Source organism: Callionymus lyra, chromosome 2 (genome assembly GCF_982586985.1).
Source record: "Callionymus lyra chromosome 2, fCalLyr1.hap1.1, whole genome shotgun sequence".
NCBI classification, from domain to species: Eukaryota; Metazoa; Chordata; class Actinopteri; order Syngnathiformes; family Callionymidae; genus Callionymus; species Callionymus lyra.
This window is the reverse complement of record NC_141819.1, coordinates 6,753,412-6,779,283: the sequence shown is the minus strand read 5'-3', so window position 1 is coordinate 6,779,283 and position 25,872 is coordinate 6,753,412. Positions and strand designations below refer to the sequence as shown.

At 44.2% G+C, this 25,872-nt stretch overlaps 1 protein-coding gene and 1 long non-coding RNA gene across 2 annotated transcripts in view; one reads left to right on the top strand and one right to left on the bottom strand.

Moving 5' to 3' along the window:
- LOC148085195 (uncharacterized) overlaps positions 1-25,872 on the top strand; it is a 224,433-nt gene that overhangs the window by 56,386 nt on the left and 142,175 nt on the right. The window lies entirely within an intron of this gene.
- The window catches only part of LOC148085197 (uncharacterized), an 85,765-nt gene that overhangs the window by 50,219 nt on the left and 9,674 nt on the right, over positions 1-25,872 (bottom strand). The window lies entirely within an intron of this gene.

Below are 25,872 nucleotides of genomic sequence, written 5' to 3'. Positions count from 1 at the left end.
AGATCCATCTTTGTTGTCATCAACAGTCATGACTGAGTCGTCCACTGAGAATGAAACAATATTCATGAAACATCTGAATCAAATGAATCTGATCTTCTGACTCTTTCTTCCTCCAGGCTGTAGACCACATTGGTTTGACCTTCATAAATAAATGGTAAGTTTGATTCCATGGATTGACTTCAACATCAAAGCTCATCTGCTGACACAGCAGTTGAAGGTGTTTGTGGACATGGACTTTATGAAGAAGATTCCAGAACAAACGTGCAGATGTTAAAGACTCACAGTTACAGTATCAAGTGAAGCTCTGATTCCAAATCTTCAAGACCTTCAGCTCAAAACTCTTCAGGAGCTTCAACATCAACATTGTTTCAGTTTGACTGTCAGTGGAGAACAAAGAAATATTTCCTACAAATATTTGAAATCAGACGTGAGTTTGATCATCAACTCACAATGTTGAGTCACTTTAAACATCATTTCACACATGAATCACTTCATATTGAATCATGTGTTCACTTGAACATCTTCATCACAACTAGACTAGACTCATGTTAGCTACATGCTAGTTTAGCTGCTGACTTCATCTTCAAATCTGACATTCAAGATGATTCTGGGATGTTTCAGTCACATGGTTCTTCTCTCAAGTTCTCAGAAGAATGTTGACAGAACATTGACTCGTCTCAGTTTGGATCAGTATATGATCGTCAAGACAACGTCTGTTCTTCCACCATCATCACCTCATGTCTCTTCTTCTCTCAGTCTTCACTCTCACTGGACTCACACACAGCAGCGCCTCCTACTGTCCAACAACAACAGGAACTTGATGGAGGATCAGGATTATCTGGATCATCCTGACAGGTTTGAAAAGCTGCGACTGGAGGTGGAGAGGAAGTGAGACTATCAGAGTGACTCTCAGAAGAAACACAAGAAAATATGTTATTAAGTAAAATGTTTCCTAACATACCTGCTGGATTTGATTCACGTTTGTTTGTGACTTTTATGATCGTTCTCTAGTTAAACCTCTTTTACTCTGAAAGTAAGTGGTTTAATGGTTATTTTTTCAAACTGTACTTCTCAACAGTAGCTAAACATGATCGTGACAGATTGACTTCATCTCATCTGTCGCCTAGAAATGATGTCATCAGAGGAACAGAGCGAGAGAAGCATGGATTAAAAAGATAAACAAATTCAATCCTCTAGTCAAACAGCTTCAAAACATACAGTTCTTTGCACAATATTCTCAAAATCACACTATATTATATTTTATAAACTGGTCATTAATGTTATAATCGACAAGTGAATCTACACTTTGACAAATGTATCGTGAGACAATCTTGATCCAGTTTAGAGAGTTTTTCTTCCTTCATTAACTGCAAATGAAAGTGTGTTAAAGTAACATTTGAATGTATTCAACATTATTTACTCAATCATGTAATAGTAGGTCAAATAAAACTATTACAACAGTTCTGGAATCATGTGATGTTTTAAGTCTTTTGTTGTCTTTTTATTTCACACGTCTGAAGAAATAATTCACGCAAAATTCAAACTCATGTTCTACTCGCCCTCATGTCGACTAAGTGTTGGGATTATTTTGAGAGTAACGTGTTCTTTTTACAGTTATAGACAAAAATGTTTGTTCATTTTAATGTAGCGACTGGAGCTCAGTTGTCTTCGTCTTCATCTTCGTCCAAAAAGACACTTAAAAACATCCAAATACCTCCAGACTGCTCGTCTGTAACTCTTGGATTGAAGCTCCACATGAGAAGAAATGATCATAAAAACACTTAAATGAATCTATATTTTAAATTTGTTTGTAGTTAAAGATCTCAGTCTCTCAGTGTAAATCTTGTGCACTGACACTTTCAATGTGTTTGATGAGGAAACACTAGCTGGAGCTGAGCCTGAGAACTTCAATAAATATATTTAATATTTAAACATTTAACAATAAACACGTACTTGGATCAAACCTCATATCATTTTTAAACAGAGGCGCCACCTACTGAGCATTAAACATGATGACACTGTTAATGAAACTTCATCTCCCCATCAATAGTTTTGGATGACCAGCATGTCAGAGTAAGAAGAACACGCCGTACAACAGTGGTGCTTATTGAAGCCTCTAATATATAACAGGATTGAAAATAATTCGTTTTCCGTTGTTACAGCTCCATTATTACAAAAAACAGGTATTTACTTTCTGTGATGTGTTCAAGAGTTGGATTGTAAAACATTGACTGTAATCTACAGTTGCACCACTAGATGAAGCCATTGTCAATAAATAAACACACGAGTCACTCTATCATCACCTGTCGTGGTTCACTCCATCCCTGTAAGTAAGTAAGTAAGTAAGTAATATTTATTTATATAGCGCTTTTCGAGACCAGGGTCACAAAGCGCTTTAACAATCAAAACAATACTCAAAACAGTACATACTTCAAAGATCAAGACAACACCGAGAACAACACAGGAGTTCGAGAAATTCAAGGAAAAGCCTGAACAAATAGAAACGTCTTAAGATGTTTCTTAAAGGAGTCAGTAGACTCCATCAAGCGCAAAGAGAGAGAAGATTGTTCCAAAGCTTAGGAGCAACAGCCTGAAAAGATTTCTCTCCTCTGGTCCTGAGCCGTGTGCGTGGAACCATAAGTAGATTCTGATCCACAGACCTCAGAGACCGAGCTGGGGTGTAAGGCTGGATCAGATCAGTGATGTAAGGAGGAGCCTGACCATGAATAGCTCTGAAAGTAAGAACCAGAATTTTAAAGTTGATCCTGAAAGAAACTGGAAGCCAGTGAAGAGTTTTAAGGATCGGAGAAATGTGAGTTCTTCTACTTGAGCGGGTCAGAATTCTCGCTGCAGAGTTCTGAATCAACTGCAGACGAGACACATCCTTCTTGTTAAGACATGAAAACAAACTGTTACAATAGTCCAGACGAGAAGAAACAAACGCATGGATTACAAGCTCCAGATCATGTTGTGACAACATTTTCCTAAGTTTAGAGATTTTTCTCATTTGAAGGAAACAGTTTCTGGTCAGTTTTCTGCAGTGTTGAACAAGAGACATGTCTTTATCAAATACAACACCCAGGTTTCTCAGGCTCAGTTTGACAGACTGACCTAAGTCACCCAAGTACTGACTCAACCCTGGAATCTTATCATCAGGAGCAATCACCAGAGTTTCAGTTTTGTCCACATTAAGCTGTAAAGTGTTTTCACTCAGCCATTGTTTGATTTCTAGCAAACAATTGACTAAGCTGTTCAGCCTTTGGAGCTCAGTTGGATCAAAAGAGCAGTAGAGCTGGATGTCATCAGCAAAAATGTGATAAGAAACATCTGGAAATCTCTGAATGATTTTACCAAGGGGAATCAAGTACAGCAAAAACAATAAAGGACCCAGAACAGAACCTTGAGGGACTCCACACAACAGATCTGCCGATTCAGACCTCATTTGATTGGCAGATACACTAAAACTGCGCCCAGAAAGGTAAGATGAGAACCATTCTAACACAGACCCAGACAGTCCCACTTCATCCCTTAGTCTTCTCAGCAGGATCTGGTGATCAACTGTGTCAAAGGCTGACGACAGATCCAAGAGAACCAGAACAGTGAATTTACCAGAGTCAGCCGACATCATGATGTCACTGGACACTTTCAATAAAGCTGTCTCCGTAGAGTGATGTTTACGGAAGCCAGACTGAAACTTCTCATGGATGTCGCTCTGATCCAGGAACAAAGACAGCTGCTCGGACACCACCTTCTCCAAGATCTTGGACAAGAAAGGGAGCTTAGAAATAGGCCTGAAATTACTGAGGTCAGTTGGGTCTAAGCCTGGTTTTTTGAGCAGAGGCTCCACAATGGCATGTTTAAATGCATTGGGAAAAACCCCTGTGGAAAGGGAGAGGTTCACCATATTGGTAACCCAGGGGCCAATTACATCAAATACTTTGATAAAAAGCCTACAAGGAAGGACGTCATCTGAGCAAGAGGAGGGTTTCATCTTGTTCACTAGTGCTGAAATATCACCCAAAGATACAGCAGTGAAGGATGACCAAGAGGAGGAGATGGGCTCAGAGACAGTAGGGGTTCCCAACAAAGGGGGAGAGATTTTCTCTTTGATCAATTTAATTTTGTCAATGAAAAATCTCAACAATGCATTGCTGTCAGCTTCACAGAAGACCGGCGTGATTTGAGGAGCAGGAGACACGAGAGAATTAATCGTGTCAAACAAAACTTTGGGGTTTTTCCTATTTGCTGCTACCAGTTTTCTGATGTAATCAGATCTAGCAGTTTCTACCATCTCATTGTAAGAAGTCAACAGATCCCTGAGGTGAAGTCTGTGCACCTCAAGTTTAGTAGACTTCCAGAGATGCTCAGTCTTTCGACAAAGTCTCTTCAGACTCAGGAGATCTTCATTTGTCCAAGGGCACCGTTTTTTCTGAATTTTCAAGTTCGATTTAACAGGTGCCACTTGATCCAGTATTTCAACACAATGATCAGTGTAACAGTGAATCAAACTGTCCACATCTGGACAGTCATCAAAGGAAAGACGGTCAAACATAGCAGAAAAACTGTCTGCAGTATCGGCTGAGATGACACGCCTCTGAGACCTAACTTTCAAAGGCTTAGGTTCAGGGATGAAGTCCAGGTTGAACAAGACAAGAGAATGATCACTCAGATGGACATCATGTACAGATACATTAGAAATGTTCAGGCCAAGAGTAAAAACTAAGTCTAAAATGTGGCCTTTTTGATGAGTGAGTTCAGAAACATGTTGCTCAAAATTAAAGGCTTCAGTTAAAGTTAAAAGTTCTTTAGCAGAACAAGATGTGACGTCATCAACATGAAGATTAAAGTCTCCAAGAATAAGAACAGATTCCATCTGAATAATGGAAGATAAGAAGTCACTAAAGTCTTTCAAGAACACCGCCGCAGGACCAGGCGGGCGGTAGATTGACACACAATAGAAAGGTCTTGTAGAACCAACCAAGATCATCTGAGACTCAAAAGAAGTGAATTCCTGTGTCTGAATCACTTTGCAAGAACAACTCTCCCTAAAAACAGTAGCAAGACCTCCCCCACGACCAGAGAGGCGAGGCTTCCCCAGGACAGCGCTCCCTACTGGACAGAGTTCGTTCAGATGAATAAACTCTTCCTCTCTCTGCCAAGTCTCAGAAAGACATAATAAATCCAAATTAACTCTTGTGAAAAGATCATTAAGAATAAAGGATTTATTAGTAATGGAGCGAACATTAAGAAGTCCCACATTCAGCACCGATGACGTCACTGACGACGCCGCGTCACTGACAGGCGCGCAGAGCGGGATCTTTTGAAGCGAACAGCGGTCACGTGGGTACCAGCTGTCACTGAAGTTCAACTCGGTTGTAAAAGTCGAATTAAAGAGAGGAAAAGAAAAAATCTTACCACCTTTCGTTGAGGTCTGGACAGACGGCAGCGCTGATGTGTCATCACACACAGTGAGAGGAATGTCGATCAAACATCGATGACGTTCGATGACGTCAGAGTTGTTCCGAGCGATCGCGACTGCGCGTCTCATCCTGACCTGTACTCCAGCCCGACTCGATCGCTTGTGGAAATCGCCCGGTACTCGAGAGATCAAACGATATTCCACAGAGTCCGAGTCGATGAGAAGCGGAGCCGGAAACATATTCACCGGACGTTGGTAACGGTCGCGGTTATAATCTTCCATCGACTCTCTGATGTTGAAAAGAGCATCACGATCATAGATCCGAGATGCTTGAGACATATCTTTAGTGATATGAGCATAATATCCGGACAAATAGTCGTTAAAACGACTGTTTTTGGCAATTATTGCAGGAGCTTACGTTCAAGCAGCCGATCAAAGGCTCACCGGAAGCGGAAGTACGAGCACCTGCAGCGAGGAAAACCCCTGAGTTATCTATCATAACCTCAGGTTCTACGAATTGGTGCGAAGCCGTTAGAGGGCGGAGCACCAGAATGAAGTAGAACTTATCTTAGTCCTTACAGAATTATTGACAGGACAGTGAAATATCTAAAATCACCACTAGAGGGAGCGATGTTGTCTCAGATTACAATTAGCAGCATTTTAGTCTTTCTTTATCCTTTAACAGACACATCGTCCTTTGTGTTGACATCAGGGGTGTCACACCCTGAAGATGACATGTGTTGGTGAATAGTATAATACTTATATAATAGTTTATTATTTGTTTAACTTTCAGCACTTTATATAGACCTGATGATTTATTTTTTCATTATTCAGAAGAAACAACAGCAACATTCTTTCCTGCTGGAGGAAACTGAAGGCAACACTTGAGACTCAAATACAGCAGAATGTAGTTATAAAAGTGATTCACACGACACAACAATAATCATTTAATTTTTTTTAATTTTCTTTTTTTTATCAAAGTCACTTGATAATCTTGACAAAATTGCAACATATTCCATACGTTTCAAAGCGAAGGTGCGTCCGTTTCTCTTCCAGATCAGCTGTGCAGAGAAAAGTTGTTCTGGACATTTTAAGTCCTAAATGAAAGCAGCTTTGACTGTACAAAAAGAGAAGAAGAAATAAGGACTCGTAGAGAGACTCCACACATGGTGAGACCATAATGTTCAGGGTCGGAGTCTCTCTGCACAACTTCTGGTCTGAGTGATTTGAAACACAGGGGCTCAGTAGCAGAGGTGTGTGTGTTAGTGACATAGTGGGGGGGCAGCACAGAACATATACAATGGACAGGCCAAGCACACAACATGATTCCTTCCTGAGACATTGGTGTGTGTACAGTAACGATGGTCAAGATGATGTGAAGGCGTTTTGGCATCAAGTGTATCACAGGGTGTGAGGTTGGTCTGGATCCTGCATGTTTCTAACACAGGGGACGATGCGTGAGGACAAATATCAGAAGGACCTTAACGATCCCCCGTCCAGAGGGACCACTACAATCTAGTTTTCCCCACCACGACATGACACGGACCCACATAGAGGCTTTTGAGAATCACTTGTATTCAATACAGTGTGTATGTACACCACTCTTCACATGGATCAATATCATGAAGCTGCTACAGGAACGTCCGAGCCCGAGATGTGATCCACCTCAACACTTCCAGACTCCGTCTCTGTCTGCTACATGACCAGAAAGATATGCCCCGACTGGAGTGCTACTTGTTCATACCTACTGTACGTCAAAACATTTATTTTCAAAATCAAGTGAAGCCTAAAACTTTTCATAGTTTTGAAGAAATGAATACAGCTTATATACACAAACCAAAGGCTACTTAAAAAACACCTTAATAATGAATCTTCATGAACTGGATTTCTTGAAAGGACCTGTGACCATATCATACAATCATTTGTTTTCCATTTGTCTGGAAGCACAAAACAATACGTGGACAACAACCTGGAATAGACGGTGACACTTGTAGCGACTTTCTTTTTGTGCACATGCATGTGAGGACTGGAAATAACTTCTGTTTGCTCTTTGTGTTCATCAGAATAATGTACATGTGACATCAAAGTCAAACATCTTCCCCAATACTCTCGGTGGTACGAAAAGATCCAAACAGTGAAGGTTTTCAGTCGCCCTCATGTCAAACACCATAGTTCATATCTATATATATTCATATAACTTTGTCGGCCGTCACTACGCCGATTGTGTGGCTGGACTGCTTTGGTAGAGCTGGGCAGAGCTGCCGCTCTCCAGGCCTCCAGAGTTCTCCAACATCTCCTGGATGAGAGGAGTTATGGAGCCGGGGATTTCCATCTTGAGGGTGATGACTCGTTCAGCTCCTGCAGACAGAAGGAAACAACAAAACTCTTCCTCACTTGTCTCTGTGTATCCATCATAATACATGAATAGACATTTTTTAAACAAAAAAATAAACATTTACCCTTGCTTTACACTGGCAAAAAAAAACATTCTTTCTATCATGGCTTTTAAGCTTCTAAGGAAGATAAAACTGACCTAAAAAGTATTTATCTCTAACAGTAGAGGGAGCCAGAAACAAACATGTTCAGCCTTTTGTAGCGCCCAGCAATATTAGATCTATTGATGTGTCGATGAAGCTTCATGAAGCAGGGTCATATTTTTCACAGGTCAGTCCCTCCCGGAGGAGTGGGACCCCCACACTGCACTGCTGAATCGGGTTTATACTTCGGGGTCTCAGTTTACAGAGCAAAGAGTGACATCTAGTGGACTCAGGAAATAATGACACTGTTTCATGAAGCTTCATCAACACATCACTATTATTAATTTAAAGTAAAAAAAAGATTTTATTTAACGTTTCTTTTGAGAGGATCTCTAGTTTCATTGTTCAGACCGACCCAAACACAAGATGAACCCTTTTTTTTTTAGAACCGTGGTTCTACAAATGCTGTTACACCCTCTACAGGCTGTTGCTATGGATTACGTCTCGAGCCTCAGCCTCGTCGCTGAGAAAGATGGACGAACTCGCCAGCAGGGGGCAATAGGTTGTCTCTGTAGAAGGCCACATTACACACCTGGGATGGGTCGAGCAGCACCGGTCCATCGGCGCATGCATCAGGTTCGGAGAGCGAGTACTCGTAGCGTTGCATTGCTCGGTGCAACTGTGTTAAAAAGGAAGCAGATCTGACATGAAACAGCTCCGTCAAAATAGTTGTTCAATCAGACAGAAAGAAAGAAAAAATGGAATCAGCAAAGAAAAGAAAATATCTGCTTTGTGGGGTTTTTATGAACTTTTTTTCAGCAAATAAGGTATTTCATTTAAGTAACCTATTGATAACATTTAATCTTGTACATTTTGCTGTGCATAATTTAAATGTATTAATTGCAGATGATGCACAATTTAACTCATTTATGAATGTTTATTTTGGATTGATGGAATGATTGACAGCTGTGTTTCTCATGTTCCTGTGATTGAGTGACATGGGGCGGCGAATTGAGTGAGACCAGGACTGTGTCGCAAATTGTTCACTTCTGCACTAACACTTAATATTTTGAGTGCACAAGTGTGTCCAAATAATCAGTGTGCGAAAATCTAGTCCACAATCTGCACTGAATTGGGAAAGTTGAGTGTGGATCGATGGACACTTTCCACCCTCAACGACCTCCATCTTAGTGACGTAGATGAAGCTAAACTGAAGCTAAACTGAAGCTAAACTGAAGCTAAACTGAACCTAAACTGAACCTAAACTGAAGCTACGTCACTGACGACCGTTTTAAGAGCAGATACCGACGTAAATGTCACACAACACAACAACAGTAATAACACAATGAAACACAACTTGTTTCAATTGTATAAAAGTGTTGTCAAGTGTCAGTGATAGTGTTTCAAAGACTGGTTTCAGTCAGTGTTAAAAAGTAGTAGAAGAAGAAGCTGTCGAGTCATTTCCTGTAAGTGTGTAGCAGCAGTTTTATTCGAGACAGTACTACCGTGGTCAAATTTGAGCACTGGCCAAGTACATATGTAACCCAGCCGTTTATTTGGTGTTTTATGTTTCAATTATTTTCACTGGAATAATATAATTCAACCCAGTTTTTATTTTTGTGTTTTATTACTTTTCGATGTTTGTATCGCATTAAGACACTGTCGCTTTAAGACGGCCATTGTTTTACTTGTGTTCCACTGATGAGACTCAGGTGTTGAGATGCTTCAGCGGCTCAGAGACTGAGACACGTGTCATCGCTCCTGCATTGCAATTAAAATACTCGCTTGTCACTCCTAGGTGAGCCTAAACTATACATTTATATTATTGTTCATATTTCTGTTTATAATTCTGTGTATAAATGAACGTTGTATCGAAGCAACTATTTACGTTTATGTGTATGAAGCTTGAACATTGTTTTGTAACTTCATGCAAGTGTACATTTTCTCAACAGTATTTTATATTATACTGTTTCACTTTGTTTGAAAGTGAGTTGAACTTTATATTTTGTTATCGCGTGGTGTTGAGATGCTTCAACAAACAACAACAAACCACAACTGAAGATCTTATCAATGTAAATAGTTAAGTTTGTTTTTAAATAAACTCTTTCAATTCTTGTCGAATAGAAAATTTAAAAAGTCACTTGTTGATGAAACTCGTCTCTTTCACAGCCTGAACAACTGTCGACTGTCAGAGAGAAGTTGTTCACTTCTGTCCTCAGTCCTCAGCTCTCCGTCCTCTAGTCTGAAATAAAGACAGGATTTAGACGCACTTGAGTGATTTGAGGAGAAATGCAACAAACTTGGTCTAAACGACAAAAATCAGTTGATCAGGGATGAGAGAAAACAAATGTTCGAAAACATTATGGAGAACATCTGTGAACAAATGAAAGCTAGGTCTGATCATTTTGGTGGGCTAGCTTTCCTTGGTTTGGTCGACTGTACACAATTTAATGAGATGTCACAACATTTTGATGACACCAAGTTGAAGAGCCTGTCAAAATATGCAATACACCTCTGTGTTAACAGACTTCAGGACAGTGAGGGAGGAGTGTGACACCAAAACACATACATTACCTCCAACCTTATGGACGTAGATTTCTTTCTTTATTATTCAATGCAAAAAAAAGTTCCTTCAATCAAAAAAAAGTTTTGAAGTATTTTATTATTTTTATTGAACTCTTTATTTTTTTGATTGAAGTGAAAAAAGTTTTGAAGTATTTTATTATTTTGATTGAAGTATTTTTTTTTATTGAAGTCTTTATGTTTTTATTGAAGTCTTTATTTTTTGATTGAAGTTAAAAAAGTGTTGAAGTATTTTATTTTTTTGTTTGAACTCTTTATTTTTTGATTAAAGTTAAAAAACAATTGAAGTATTTTATTTTTTTGATTGAACTCTTTAATTTTTGATTGAAGTGAAAACAGTTTTGAAGTATTTTTATTTTTTTGATTGAACTCTATTTTTGATTGAAATCTTTATTTTTTGATTAAGGTATAAAAAGTTTTGAAGTATTTAATTTTTTTGATTGAACTCTTTATTCTTTTGATTGAAGTGAAAAAGTTTTGAAGTATTTTATTTTTTTGATTGAAGTGAAAAAAGTTTTGAAGTGTTTTATTATTTTGATTGAAGTATTTTTTTTTTATTGAAGTCTTTATTTTTTTATTGAAGTCTTTATTTTTTGATTGAACTGAAAACAGTTTTGAAGTATTTAATTTTTTTGATTGAACTCTATTTTTTGATTGAACTCTTTATTTTTTGATTAAGGTATTAAAAGTTTTGAAGTATTTTATTCTTTTGATTGAACTCTTTATTTTTTGATTGAAGTGAAACAAGTTTTTGAAGTATTTTATTGTTTTGATTGAAGTTTTTGTTATTTTATTGAAGTCTTTGTTTTTTGATTGAATTCTATTTTTTGATTTAACTCTTTCTTTTTTTGATTGAAGTATAAAAAGTTTTGAAGTATTTTATTGCTTTGATTGACAGCTGGATGATGGTCACTCTACTCTGGGATGGATACATCATGTCTGCCACTCGTGCAGAATGCTGCGTCACGCCTCCTGACTGGAAACCAGTACCAGTCTCGAGTATCTCGCTGAACTGCTACACATTCATACTCCAGTTAGATCTCTTAGATCAGCCAACCAGCTATTGCTGGATGTTCCTGTGACAAAATGCAAGACCAGAGGAGCCTTTGCAGTGGCAGCTCCTCGGCTCTGTTGTGTGTGTGTGTGTCTTGATGTGTCCTGCATTGTGTGTCTTTTATGTCGTTTGAACTTGTGTTTTTTAGGAACCCGTACAGCACTTTGTTCGACCTCGGTGGTTTTTAAAGGTGCTTTGTAAATAAAATTTGACTTGACTTGACATTTAGAGAACAAGTAGTGATTTTTGAAGTTTTCTCTCTTACAAAGCATGTAGAGTCTGTCATTTGTATCAAAGGTTTAACTTTGAAGGACAAAATCTAGAACAAAAATGCAGAAAATCACAGTTGATGATTTTTAAATCATTAATTTCCATTTTATTGCATGACATTAGTATTTGATGGTCCATCAACCAGTAAGAATTTAGGCTCAGACCTGTTAGTTCTTCTTTAAGAAGCTGTTCTCCACTCATTACCTGCTTTAACTGCACCTGTTTGAACTCATCACCTGTAGAAAAGACACCTGTCCACACACTCCAACCTCTCCACAATGGCCAAGACCAGAGAGCTGTGCAAGGACATCAGGGATCCAACTGTAGACCTGCACAAGGCTGGGATGGACTACAGGACAATAGAGCAGCAGCTCGGTGAGAAGAACAACTGTTGGTGCAATTATCAGAAAATGGAAGAAGTTCAAGACGACGGTCGATCTCCCTCGGTCTGGAAGCTCCATGCAAGATCTCTCCTCGTGGGGCATCAAGGATCATGAGGACAGTGAGGGATGAGCCCAGAACTACATGGCAGGACCTGGTCAGTGACCTGAGTAGAGCTGGGACCACAGTCTCAAAGAAAACCATCAGTAACACACTCCGCCGTCATGGATTAAAATCCTGCAGTGCATGACAACGACACCAAACACACAGCCAGGGCGACGAAGTAGTGGCTCCGTAGGAAGCATCTCAAGGTCCTGGAGTGGCCTAGCCAGTCTCCAGACCTGAATCCTACTGAACATCTTTGGAGAGAGCTGAAAGCCTGTGTTGCCCAGCGACAGCCCTGAAACCTGAACACTCTGGAGAAGGTCTGTATGGAGGAGTGGTGCAAACCTGCTGAAGAACTACAGAAACCATCTGATCTCTGTAATTGCAAACAAAGGTTTCTGTAGCAAATATTGAGTTCTGTTCGTCTGATGTATCAAATACTTATGTCATGCAATTAAATGGAAATGAATTGTTTAAAAATCATCAACTTTGATTTTTCTGCATTTTTGTTCTAGATTCTGTCCTCACAGTTGAAGAGTAACTTTGATACAAATGACTGACTCTACATGCTTTAAGTGAGAAAACTTCAAAAACCAGGGGTGTACCAAATACTTGTTCTCTCCACTGTATGTGTGTATTTATTTCACATTAGTCATTTAAAGGTATTTTCCTCTGGATGTCACAATTTCCAAAATATGGATTTAGTGATGAACACAGACTATAATTTCTCTACCAGAAAAGCGTGATGATCTTTCTTGCTTTTCTTGAACTGCACCAGACCAATGTCCTTATGTCTGAACTGACTTTAGGTCCAATTACATTCATCTCCTCAGCAGTCTTCCTCAGTCCTCAAGATCAATCCTCAAAACTAAGGAATGAGGTTCATCTGAGGACTTAGAAATGGGACTCCCCTTAAAAGCAGATTCGTCATCATAGGTTGTCCATTACCGTCGACAGAATATGTTTTACAACAACAGAACCTGCAAGAATGGCTCCAGCAACAGTGTTGATGGTGGACTTTAGACATGTTTTTATCAGCTGCCAGACGCAGAGATGTTCCTCAGAGAAGAGTTTTGAAGTTGGTCATTCATCTGAGGAGTTCATGTTCATACTGAACAGAAATTAGAATCGAGGGGCGTGTTTGTCTGCGGCTCCTGGAATTGTGACTCATTTTATATAATATACACCATTTTTGCGAACTATAACCACGAAAAACAGCGACAAGACCTCAACAGATTCTTTGAATTTATTTTTGAAACCTTTTTTTCATCCACAATGTCATCGACTCGTCAGAAAACAGAACCGTCGAGAGCAGGCGCAGCAAAGCCCCGGAGGCTAACATGAACGCCCGCTTAGCAGCGAACTTTTGCAGCCATGATGGACTCTCTAGAAGCAACATCTTCCTCAAAACTCTTCACTGGCTACTGTTCGCTCTGAGATCGCAGCAGTACAACGAGAAGTGAGCGAGTGCATTGAGCCGCTGAAAGAGAAGAAAACACCAGCAGACCCTCCTGGATCTCCAACACGCTGCTAGGGATCATGGCGACGACCTCGGAGCTCCAGGCCTCCGTGAACACCTGACCGCAGGTGAAGCGACTGGAGGAGGAATAATATCCGACTGGTGGGACTGAACGATGGAGTGGAGGGTTTCCGTCCCACGGAGTCTATTGCTCAACTTCTGAAAGACGTTCTACACCTGGACACGGAGCCGCTACTGGACCGAGCTTACCGGACATCCACAAACAAGGAGGGGACGGCACCGCGATCATTGCTGGCGAGGGTTCACTATTTCCCACGTTCGCAACCAGATTCTGAGACGAGTGGCGGAACATTCTCCTCTTCTCTACCGGGGCAAACCATTCTTCATCTTCTCTACCGGGGCAAACCATTCTTCATCTTCTCTACCGGGGCAAACCATTATTCATCTTCTCTACCGGGACAAACCATTCTTCGTCTTCTCTACCGGGGCAAACCATTCTTCATCTTCTCTACCGGGACAAACCATTCTTCGTCTTCTCTACCGGGGCAAACCATTCTTCATCTTCTCTACCGGGGCAAACCATTCTTCATCTTCTCTACCGGGGCAAACCATTCTTCGTCTTCTCTACCGGGACAAACCATACTTCATCTTCTCTACCGGGGCAAACCATTCTTCATATTCTCTACCGGGGCAAACCATTCTTCATCTTCTCTACCGGGGCAAACCATTCTTCATCTTCTCTACCGGGGCAAACCATTCTTCGTCTTCTCTACCGGGGCAAACCATTCTTCGTCTTCTCTACCGGGGCAAACCATTCTTCATCTTCTCTACCGGGACAAACCATTCTTCATCTTCTCTACCGGGGCAAACCATTCTTCGTCTTCTCTACCGGGGGAAACCATTCTTCGTCTTCTCTACCGGGGGAAACCATTCTTCATCTTCTCTACCGGGGCAAACCATTCTTCGTCTTCTCTACCGGGGCAAACCATTCTTCAACTTCTCTACTTGGGCAAACCATTCTTCATCTTCTCTACCGGGGCAAACCATTCTTCATCTTCTCTACCGGGGCAAACCATTCTTCGTCTTCTCTACTTGGGCAAACCATTCTTCATCTTCGCGGACTATCCACCCGCGGTTGCTAGGAGACGAGCAGCATCACGGAGGTGAAGCTCTGGACTCTTGCATCAAGTTTGGTCTGTTCTTCAGGCGGTTCTCAGGATCACAACATCTGATGTGATAACGCATCGTTTCCAGGACCAGCAGCTGCATCTGACTTCGTTAAGAAACACCTGAAGAAGGTGGTGGATCCAAACACTTAAGTCGTTGTGGGGGAGCAAATATTCTGATTTGAATGTTGACCACAAGAAGTTCTCAGAGTGAGTTGTTGTCTATAAAGTTTTTGTGTTAAATATATCTTGTTTATATAGATTATCATTATCACATAAATATATATATACATGTATATTTATTTATTGTTGCGTCAAGTTTTGTTTGTTCAAGAGGTGTGAGACTAATATTTACTTGTGTTATTGTCACAATCCAGTTAGGAGCAGCAGTTTGTAGTGGAGGGTATGAAAGCTGCCAAGAGAGTGTGTTTGTTAGGGTTTGGGCGTGTCTCGTTTGGGGGTCACTTCTGCCAAGGAGGGTGGGTTCTACGTCATTGGTGCTCCGCCCTCCAACGGCTTCGCTATGGGTTTACCCCGAGGCACCGCCTCGTCTCTGAGAAAGCTTAATGAACTCGCCACCCAGCAGGGGGCAGTACCTTCCTATAAAGGCGGGCAGCACCCGCCGCACTTTCTCCGTTTTCAACTCAGCGAGAAAGCTCTTGGATACAGCATGGCGGACGTGAGCATGAACGTGGACGTAGATGTGTCTTTGTGTTTAACGTGTGACACCCCCCTGGGGAGGGGGGACACACACGCTCTCTGCTTCGTCTGTCTAGGCCCAGATCACGCGTTTGCGGATTGTGGGGCCTGCCGTATGCTTCCCGAGGAGGTCCGGAAGAGACGGGGAGCATACGAGGCCCGTCGGCGCACGCCGCGTCCTCCAGCCAGGTCGTGGGCCGACTACGACGAGGAGGACGACCGGCGGTGTTATGAGGCGGATCCGAGCACCCTGTTCGGTTCCGAGCCGGGGGCCGTCGAAGCGGTCGGGGGAGCCGGGCCGGCTCCTCGCTACCCGCTTGACGCCCTGTCGCGCATATTCACCGCCGCGGCGAACCGCATGGAGGTCGAGCTCCCCCCCGTGCCTCCACTCGCGCCACCACCGTTTACATGCGGAGTGAAGGTCGGGCGGAACGAAGCGCGCAGGCCTGCTGTTCCGGGGGTTATTTGTCCTAAGCTGGACGAAATCTGGGGCTACGCGCGGCGAGGGTCTGCCTCTCCCATGGCTTCAGGGCCTCCCGTAGGATCCTACGGACCCTATTGCCGTGTGGACGGGGTGGACTGGCGGCGCGGTGTCCCGGAGCCCTCGGATACGGTACGTGCCGCCCTCGACCCGGGGGCTCGACTGTGGCCAGGCCGCCCTGTAGCTCTGCCTAGAGCTGAAGACAGGTTGACGGCAATGTTGTTCAACCGATCCTACAAGGGGGGGACGCAGGTGGTCTCCCTCGCGAACAACATGGCTCTCCTGTGCGGTGCGCTCGACAGGCTCACCGTGGACCGAGACGACCTTGGACCTTCGGAGTTGGAGGAAGTCAAGGACTCGGTGGCTGCGCTCCTCCGGATGTCGCAGGCGTACGCGATCCTGGGAGGGGGTCTACGCGACGCTGGACAGCTGGGCCACCGGCACCTGTGGCTAGACCTGGCCACAGCGCTGCCGGAGAGAGACCGGAGGCTCCTCCTGGACGGACCAATTACGGAGGACTCGCTGTTCGGTCCGGAGCTCCGGAACGTCGTGGCCCGGCAGGAGGCAGCGCAGCAGGAGTCGGCGCAGCTCCGCCATCACCTGCATGGGCGTGAGGACGAGGCGCGACGGGGGTCCGGCGCTCGGAGACGGAGAGCCCGTTCGTCGGCCCCATCAGCTGGTGCGGGGGGGAAGCGTCACCAGAGCCAGCCGCCCCAGCAGCACCAGCAGCAACGGCAACAGCCGCGGCGGGCGACGAGCGAGCGTCGCCGCTAACGCTAAGCTAACATGCTCCGCCGGTCATAGACGGCGTGATTTTCCTCTCATAACACAGTCCGAAGGAGGTTTTAAACCCCTTCGTCCGGGTCATACCGAGACTGCAATAACGGAGTCTGTCCACACGAATGAGGGGCAGACTCCAACCACATGTGTTTTGTTTACAGACGAGCAGAGGTTCGCGAGACCGGCTGAATCAGCTGTGTTTACTTCCGCGTCGACCAGCGCTCGTGCCCGACAGAGCGTGACAGCTGATGAGGTGAGTGGAACTTGTCCGGACATGTCTATGTTAACCGGAGATTGTTCCTTCCCCCACAGCGCTGTCTACAAACACTGGCACCGTGGAGGACGTCACGTTTGGCGGCGGAGAAGCGCCATGGAACTGACGCAACCTGGTGTTTTTACGCGCGAGTTTTTTCGCCGTTCTGAGACCAGGCGAGGGCGAGGAACTTCCGTCCCGTCTGGTCGATCAACTGGAGAGGTGCATGGCGGTCGGATCTCACGAGTGACGAACAGGTCGGGACCGCCAGCGGGGCTGGAGAATGTACAGGACCGGGTGAGTGATGCGGTGCCGACGCGCGCGCGACCTAACTCACTTCAGCTACGGGTTAATTCTCCAGCGCTTTCCTCCACATCGCGGGTTTTGTCAGCTCCGGTGACACTAAGAAGTGCTCAGGGAGTTGGGAAGACTTCCGGGGGGGGAAGGGAACATGCACGACGCGCATCTGAGGTGTCTCACGCGCACTTGCGCGCTTCTCCCACAGAGCCGGCTTTTATGTATGAGAGTGGGGGTTCTAGTGAATCCAACTCGAGTACATGCTCTGTGGATTCAAGAGATAGAGACGCGGCTTGTGTGATGCCCTTTCGTCTACGGCCCGTCCATGGGGGGCGGGCCGGAGGACTACCCAAGGTTCGCCAGGGCTGCGGTTCTGACAGAACATTATTCGGCTTGGAGTCGCCTGGTTTTACTTCTAGGACTCACTTGGCTGGGGGGAGTAATCAGGCGGGGCTATGCGCTACAGTTTGCCCGTCAACCCCCGCGTTTTTCAGGGATTCTCTGGACGCGTATGGCGGAGCAGGAGAAACTATCCTGTTTGAGAAACGAGGTGTCTACTCTGCTGCAGAAGGAGGTCGTAGAACTGGTCCCTGCAGCCGAGATGATGACAGGGTTTTACTCCCGGTACTTCCTCGTGGCGAAGAAGACCGGGGGTTGGAGGCCCATTTTGGACCTCAGCTATTTGAACAAGTTCATAGCTACCCGCCCGTTTCGCATGTTGACGGTCAAGAAACTGCTTTCAGGTGTATGTCCAGGAGATTGGATGACATCTATCGACCTGACCGACGCGTACTTTCACATACCGATAGTATAATAATAATAATAATAATCTCTATTTATATAGCGCCTTTCTAGACCAGGGTCACAAAGCGCTTTGACAGCCATTCACACATACTGATGGGAGTAGGCTGCACCACACGGCGCCGAATCTGCCCTCAGGAGCAATCAGGGTAAAGTGTCCTGCTCAGGGACACAACGACACAAGCTTGTCTGGAGCTGGGATTGAACCTGCAACCTTTTGGACTGCAGGCAACCACTCTACCATCTGAGCTATGACGCCCCTAGTCAAGAGACATCGAAAGTACTTGCGTTTCGCCCTCGAGGGTCGGGTGTTTCAGTACACTCGACTTCCGTTCGGCTACTCTCTGGCACCCAGGACCTTCACCAAGTGTGTGGAAGCGGCAGTGGAGCCTTTGAGAGTGAGTGGGGTAAGGATCTTGACCTATCTGGACGACTGGTTGATCCTTGCCAGGTCAGAGGCAGAAAGTTACGCTCACACACAGAAGGTGTTGAGCCATATTGCCACCCTGGGGTTCACAGTGAACCTCAGCAAGAGCGCTCTGACTCCAGTTCAACAGTTAGTTTACCTGGGGGTACTGTTGAACTCGGAGGAAGGATACGCGCGCCTCCCGGACGTGCGTATCCAGCCCATTCTCCGACTGACAACACAGTTGCTGGAAGCTCGGTGTCACGTGACAACAGCAGGCACTGTTATGTCCCTCCTGGGGCTCATGGCGGCAGCCCACACGGTTGTTCGGCTGGGCTTGCTGCACATGAGGGAGCTTCAGAGATGGTTTGGTCGTCTCAAGCTAGACCTCAAGCGGGAAAGAGGTCGGAAAGTGCGCCTTCCCGCTCGGGTTTTGCAGGACATCCAGTTCTGGAACTCTCACGCCAACCTCAGGCGGAGAGTTCCATTGGGTTGCGTCCTTCGTTACACTCAAGTGTTCACAGACGCTTCCCTGACAGGTTGGGGAGGCACCTCGGGTCAGGCCTATGCCAGTGGGGTCTGGAGCAGTCCGGTGCTCAGACACATAAACTGGCTAGAGCTGAAGGCGATTCACAATGTCCTGCTTCACCTCTCTCCCCAACTGTCACAGTCCAACGTCCTAGTATTTTCAGACAGCTCCACCGCCGTGGCGTACGTAAATCGCCAAGGTGGAGTCAGATCCCCAGCCCTTCTGTGTGTGGCAAGGAAGATTTGGCTGTGGGCGGACTGTCACCTGCTTTCGCTCAGAGCCCAGCACGTCCCGGGCGAGCTGAATGCAGTAGCGGACAGACTGTCGAGGGGGGCCGTCCAGGACGAATGGGGTCTGTCCGAGGCAGTGGCAAGCGAGATCTGGTCTCGATTCGGTCACCCGGTTGCAGACCTCTTCGCCAGCAAGGAGAACTTCAAATGCCCTCTTTGGTTCTCCCTCAGGGCTTCGGACCGCCCCCCACTAGGCGTGGACGCTTTAGCCCATTCGAGGTGGCCGGTCGGTCTGCTGTTCGCCTTCCCTCCTCCGCGGCTCCTTCTCCCCTTGATTCGGAGGACGAGGCGGGGGGGGGCTGAGGTTAATTCTAGTGGCACCAGACTCCCCGGGGGCGCTCTGGTTCCCAGAGCTGGTGCGCATGGCAGTCGGGGCCCTGTGGGCCATCCCTCCATCAACACGTAGGCTTTATGCCTCAAAGTGGGGGATATTCTCCCGCTGGTGTTCAGACAGGTCCTTGGACCCCAGCTCTTGTTTGGTCTCCGCTATCCTGTCTTTCCTGCAACATTTGCTGGATAACGGGCGGACTGTGGCGACACTGAGAGTGTTCGCATCAGCCATAGCGACGAGGCATGTCGGTTTTGAGGGTGCTTCGGTTCGCGCCCACCCCTTGGTGGCGCGTTTCCTGCGGGGTGCCTGCAGGCTTCGACCTCCTGCAAGGCCTTCCAGCCCTCAGTGGGATCTCCAGTTGGTACTGGACTCTCTCACAGGCCCGAACTTCGAGCCTCTTGACCAAGTCCCACTGGATATCTTGTCTTTCAAGGTATCGCTCCTTCTGGCACTAACAACCACGAAGAGAGCAAGTGAGCTTTGTGCCCTCTCCATTAGCCCTGAGTGTCTTTCCTTTGGCGTCGAGGAGTCTTCGGTGTCTTTGCGTCCTAACCCAGCGTTCCGCCCGAAGATTCTGAGTTCCTTGTTCCGGGCGACGACCTTCACGCTGCGGGCCTTTCACCCGTGTCCAGTGAGGGCGTTGGCCTGTTACTTGCGGCGGGTGGCCGAGTTTAGGCGCTCTGATGCCCTTTTTGTCTGCCACGGTAGATGCCGGCGGGGAGAGGCGGTCTCCCCCCAGAGGTTCTCTCATTGGGTGAGATCGGCCATTATCCGGGCCTACCGAGCAGCGGGTGGATCCGCTCCTAGCGGTCTGAGGGCACATTCCACCCGTGGCGTGGCAGCCTCAGTGGCTCTTTTGCGGGGTGTGGCAGCAGAGGATATCTGCTCTGCTGCCTCTTGGGCGTCCACGTCTACCTTCGCTAAGGCCTATCTCCTCGACGTAACGGCGGGATCAGTAGCTCATACTGTCTTGAGCGCTGTTGTGCCCCCCTCAGGGCCCACGGCTCAAGTGGGTTTGGACCCTGGGCCGGCGGGGCCCTAGTGATGCTGCTCCAGGAGCGGCGTCCAGCTGGGGGTACATTTATCCCGTCAGGCTTCGCCTTTTGGGTAAACCCATAGCGAAGCCGTTGGAGGGCGGAGCACCAATGACGTAGAACCCCTGAGTTATCTATCATAACCTCAGGTTCTACGAGTTGGTGCGAAGCCCTCCAACCTCGTCGCCCAGCGGCCGCCCTTCTCGCTGAGTTTTCAGTTGGAGAAAGTGCGGTGGGTGCTGCCCGCCTTTATAGGAAGGTACTGCCCCCTGCTGGGTGGCGAGTTCATTAAGCTTTCTCAGAGACGAGGCGGTGCCTCGGGGTAAACCCATAGCGAAGCCGTTGGAGGGCTTCGCACCAACTCGTAGAACCTGAGGTTATGATAGATAACTCAGGGGTTTTGGGTTATGTTGTTTTAAGGGATTGTTTTTGTTCTGTGTTTGATATTCATGCCTGGTCCGCCATCAGTGCGCATCTTCACCACTTTGTGTGCTTATTTATCTTTATTATTTCCTGTCTTTCAAGCATTATGCATAACTTTCTTCAGACATAATGGCATCTAACAGGACAGTAGAAACTATGGGTGAGTTAAAATTTTGCAGCTGGAATTGCAAAGGCCTCAACAATCCCATCAAGCGCAGTAAGGTGCTACACCATCTTAAACATCTAGGAGCCCAAATTGTCTATTTACAAGAGACTCATCTTAAAAATTCAGACCAAAGAAAGCTGAAGTGCAGTTGGATTGGTCAGAATTATCATCTTCATTCCACGGCAAGTCCAGGGGAGTGACTCTTCTGTGGCACAAATCAGTCCCCTTTGAATGCACAAGAACAATCACGGATCCAAATGGACATTATCTTGTTGTTGTTGGGAAACTGTGCCACACTCCAGTCATGCTCATCAATGTATGGTCCAAACTGGGATGACGAGGGCTTCTTTAAATCCTTATTCTCTAATTTACCAGACATATCTTCGCACCTCCCTACATTTGGAGACTTTAATTGCGGGCTAGACCCAAAACTCGATCGCTCTTCTAGTCGAAGTTGTTTACCCTCACGGTCGGCCAAAACTATCCAAATGTTTAAGGAGCAATTTTCAGTAATTGACCCTTCGCGATATCAAAATCCCACCGCTAAAGCCTATTCATTCTTCTCAAATGTCCACCACACTTTCACACGTATAGATTATTTTCTTGTTGACAACCGATTTCTGCCTGAGATAAAATCCACCACATATGAAGCAATTGTTATTTCAGATCATGCGCCGGTCACTATGACAATACATTTTGTAGATATGAATAACAGCCGCACTCCATGATGTTTAACAACCGTCTTTTGTCAAATGACGACTTTGTTAACTCTATATCAAAACAAATAGATTTCTTTCTTAGTGTCAACAAGACCCCGGCAGTGTCAGCTTCACTGCTATGGGAAACTCTCAAGGCCTATATTAGAGGTGAAATAATCTCATACACTAACTACGAGAGAAGATTAAAAAACACTAAAATTAAAGAATTAACAAAACGCATCAGTCAGCTGGACTTGATCTATGCATCCTCCCCGTCACCTGACCTCTATAAGGAGCGCCTTTCCCTAAAAACTGAATTTGAACTATTATCTACAGACCAAGCGACTAAGATGTTATTAAAATCTAGATTCAACTATTACGATCATGGTGATAAGGCCAGTAAATTATTAGCATATCAGTTACGACAGATTTCAGCCTCACGACAAATAACTCAAATTCAAACGCCTTCTGGAATAGCAACTGATCATAAAAAGATAAACAATGAGTTCAGAGACTTCTACAAAAATCTGTACAAGTCAGAGAATAAGGCAGATATTTCAGATTTTGAAAGTTTTTTTCAGATCACTTGATATTCCTTTTGTACCCCCAGAATTAGTGAAAAACATGGACTCAAGCATCACTAAAGAAGAGCTTTCCACTGCAGCCAGTTCCATGCAATGTGGAAAATGCCCAGGACTGGATGGTTACTCATTAGAATTTTATAAGACATTTTTACACAAATTAGCTCCAACCTTGGTCGACATGTTTAACGAATCTTACGAGTCACTTAAACTACCCCAAACTCTTAAACAGGCCTATTTCCCTCATTCTGAGAAAGAACAAAGACCCTCTGTCATGTGCTTCTTACCGCCCCATCAGCCTCTTGAATTTTGACTTTAAACTATTATCCAAACTTCTAGCTTTACGTCTTGAATCGTCACTCCCGGTAATTATCTCTCCTGATCAAACAGGCTTCATTAAAAATAGACAATCTTTTTGTAACTTGAGAAGGTTAGTCAACATAATCTATACCTCATCCAGTCACATAACTGCTGAAGCTGTAATATCTCTTGACGCAGAAAAAGCCTTTGACCGGGTAGAGTGGCCATACCTTTTTTACACTCTTGACAGATTTGGATACAGCAAGAGATTTACCAACTGGATTAGATTGTTGTACTCCTCACCTCAAGCCTCTGTACGTACAAGCAACAGTAATTCAGAACACTTTTCGCTCTACAGATCCACCAGACAAGGATGCCCTTTGAGTCCACTGCTGTTTGCTATTGCAGTCGAACCTCTGGCTGTAGCGCTCCGTTTTAATCCTAAAATTACTGGCATAACAAGAAATGACGTGGAGCACAAAGTGTCACTTTATGCAGATGACCTCTTATTATACATTTCTAACTTATGCACGACAGTACCAGAAACACTCAGGGTCCTTGAAACATTCAGCTTTATATCAGGCTATAAGATAAATGTAAATAAAAGTGAATTATTTCCAGTTAACACCTTAGCAACTCAATATCAATTAAATAGTTTACCCTTTAAAGTAGCACATGAAAGTTTTGTTTATCTAGGAATTACAATTACACGCAAATATCAAGGACTGTTCAAGGCAAACTTTCAGCCCTGCTTGGAACGGATGCAAAAGGATTTTGAGCGCTGGTCACTACTACCTCTTAATCTTGCTGCAAGAGTAAATTCTGCAAAAAGAACATTTTACCCAAATTCTCATATCTCTTTCAATCCATACCAGTATTTCTCCCACAGGCTTTTTTTTTCGAAAAATAGACATCAATTTTGGAATTTATTTGGAATAAAAAGAACCCAAGGATACGTAAAGAACTTCTGCAAAGGTCAAAGTCACATGGAGGATTGCCTTTACCCAATCTAAAACACTATTATTGGGCCACGAACATCCGTATTGTCGAGTACTGGATCAACTTTGAGGGGTCTCACAATCCCCCGTCTTGGATAGCTATGGAAGCTGCATCTTCCAAACCAGTTTCACTGTCTGCCCTCATTCTCCTGTTAACTTTCCCACTTATGCTCCTATTAAGAATATTATAATCAAAAACACCTTAAAGATTTCGACTCAGTTTAAACGTCATTTCAATCTCCAGTCAATCCCCATCACTGCTCCCATCATTAGAAACCACATATTCGCCCCCTCATTAGTAGACGATTCATTCTTGACCTGGTCCAGATGTGGGATCAACACTTTTAAAGATCTATTCAAGGTCAACACATATGGGACCTTTGAGGAATTGTTAGAATCACACTCTCTTCCTAAACAACACTTCTTCAGATATTTACAAATCCGTACTTTTGTCCAAAAAACATTGAATCAATTTCCAAATTTGCCTGAAAAAACTTTGTTGGATATATTTCTTTCACAAACTCCAGTGATGAAAAGCTTAATAACACAGAACTATAATAGAATCCAAAATCTCACTTCAACATCTCTGGATGGGATCAAGGCTCTCTGGGAGGAGGAGATCGGGGAGATAATTTCTGTGGACCAATGGGACGGAGTTCTGAAGCGTGTTCATACCTCAAGTATTTGTGCCAGACATGGACTGATCCAATGCAAGATTGTTCACCGCACACACTGGACTAAACTGAAACTCTCCAAAATATACGACCACGTTGATGCAGTTTGTGAGAGGTGCCATGATGGAACAGCTAACCATCTACACATGTTCTGGTCATGTCCCTCTCTGGCCATCTTTTGGGAAAACATCTTTAGGACATTGTCAGAGGTCACTGAGACCAATATCGAACCTAATACTTTGCTGCTTTATTTGGTATTTCTGATCTACCTCTAACCAAACTCCAAAAAGATGTAGTAGCCTTTGCAACATTACTGGCCCGACGCCTCATCTTGACGAGATGAAACCACCAGCACCTCCATCACACACATCGTGGCTGAAAGAAGTTCTCAGCAACTTAAAATTGGAAAAAATACGCCACACTTTAAGAGGGTCCAGCACCAAGTTCAAAAGGATGTGGGATTTTCTGGTTTATGCAAGGATAATACAGTTGACTGTCACTTCATGAACATCTTTCCTTTTATTTCTTGTTTATTTTAAATGCTTGTTTAGATTGACAATGTTATTATCTACAGGATGTGGGGTGGGGTGTGTGTATGTGCGGACCAGGCATGTTTTTTTTTTTTGTTTCTTTTGTTGTTTTGTTTTTATTTATTTAGTTTTGTTTTAGTTCTTTTTATCTTTTCTGTTAATTATACAAGTTTAAAATTCTTTTCATTTTTTTCATGAATATACTGTATATGTTTGAGTGTGTGTGGATATATATGTATACTTTTATTTTTACAGCGGCAGAAATGTTATTTCTCTTCTTCTGATGGACATTTTCTTCTTTCATATTTTTTTTAATTTTCTGTGTATCATTCCATTTACGCTGTTGAGCTGTACTGGTTGTTTTATGTAAGAAGTCAATAAACAAATATCTTTAAAAAAATATATATATATATATATATACATGTATCAAGACATTCAGCATAAATGAAATGAAATAAACAATGAAAAGACATTAAAAATAAAATAAATAATCAACAAAATGAAATAAATAATCAACAATACTTAAATAATCAACTAATAAACAGAATATCAACAAAAAACCAAGTTAATGCACAGGTAGTGCAAGTGGAGGTGAGAGTGATGGTAGGACAGGGATGGAGTATAGTCTCCTGACAGCCTGGTGGAAGAAGCTGACCTTTAACCTGC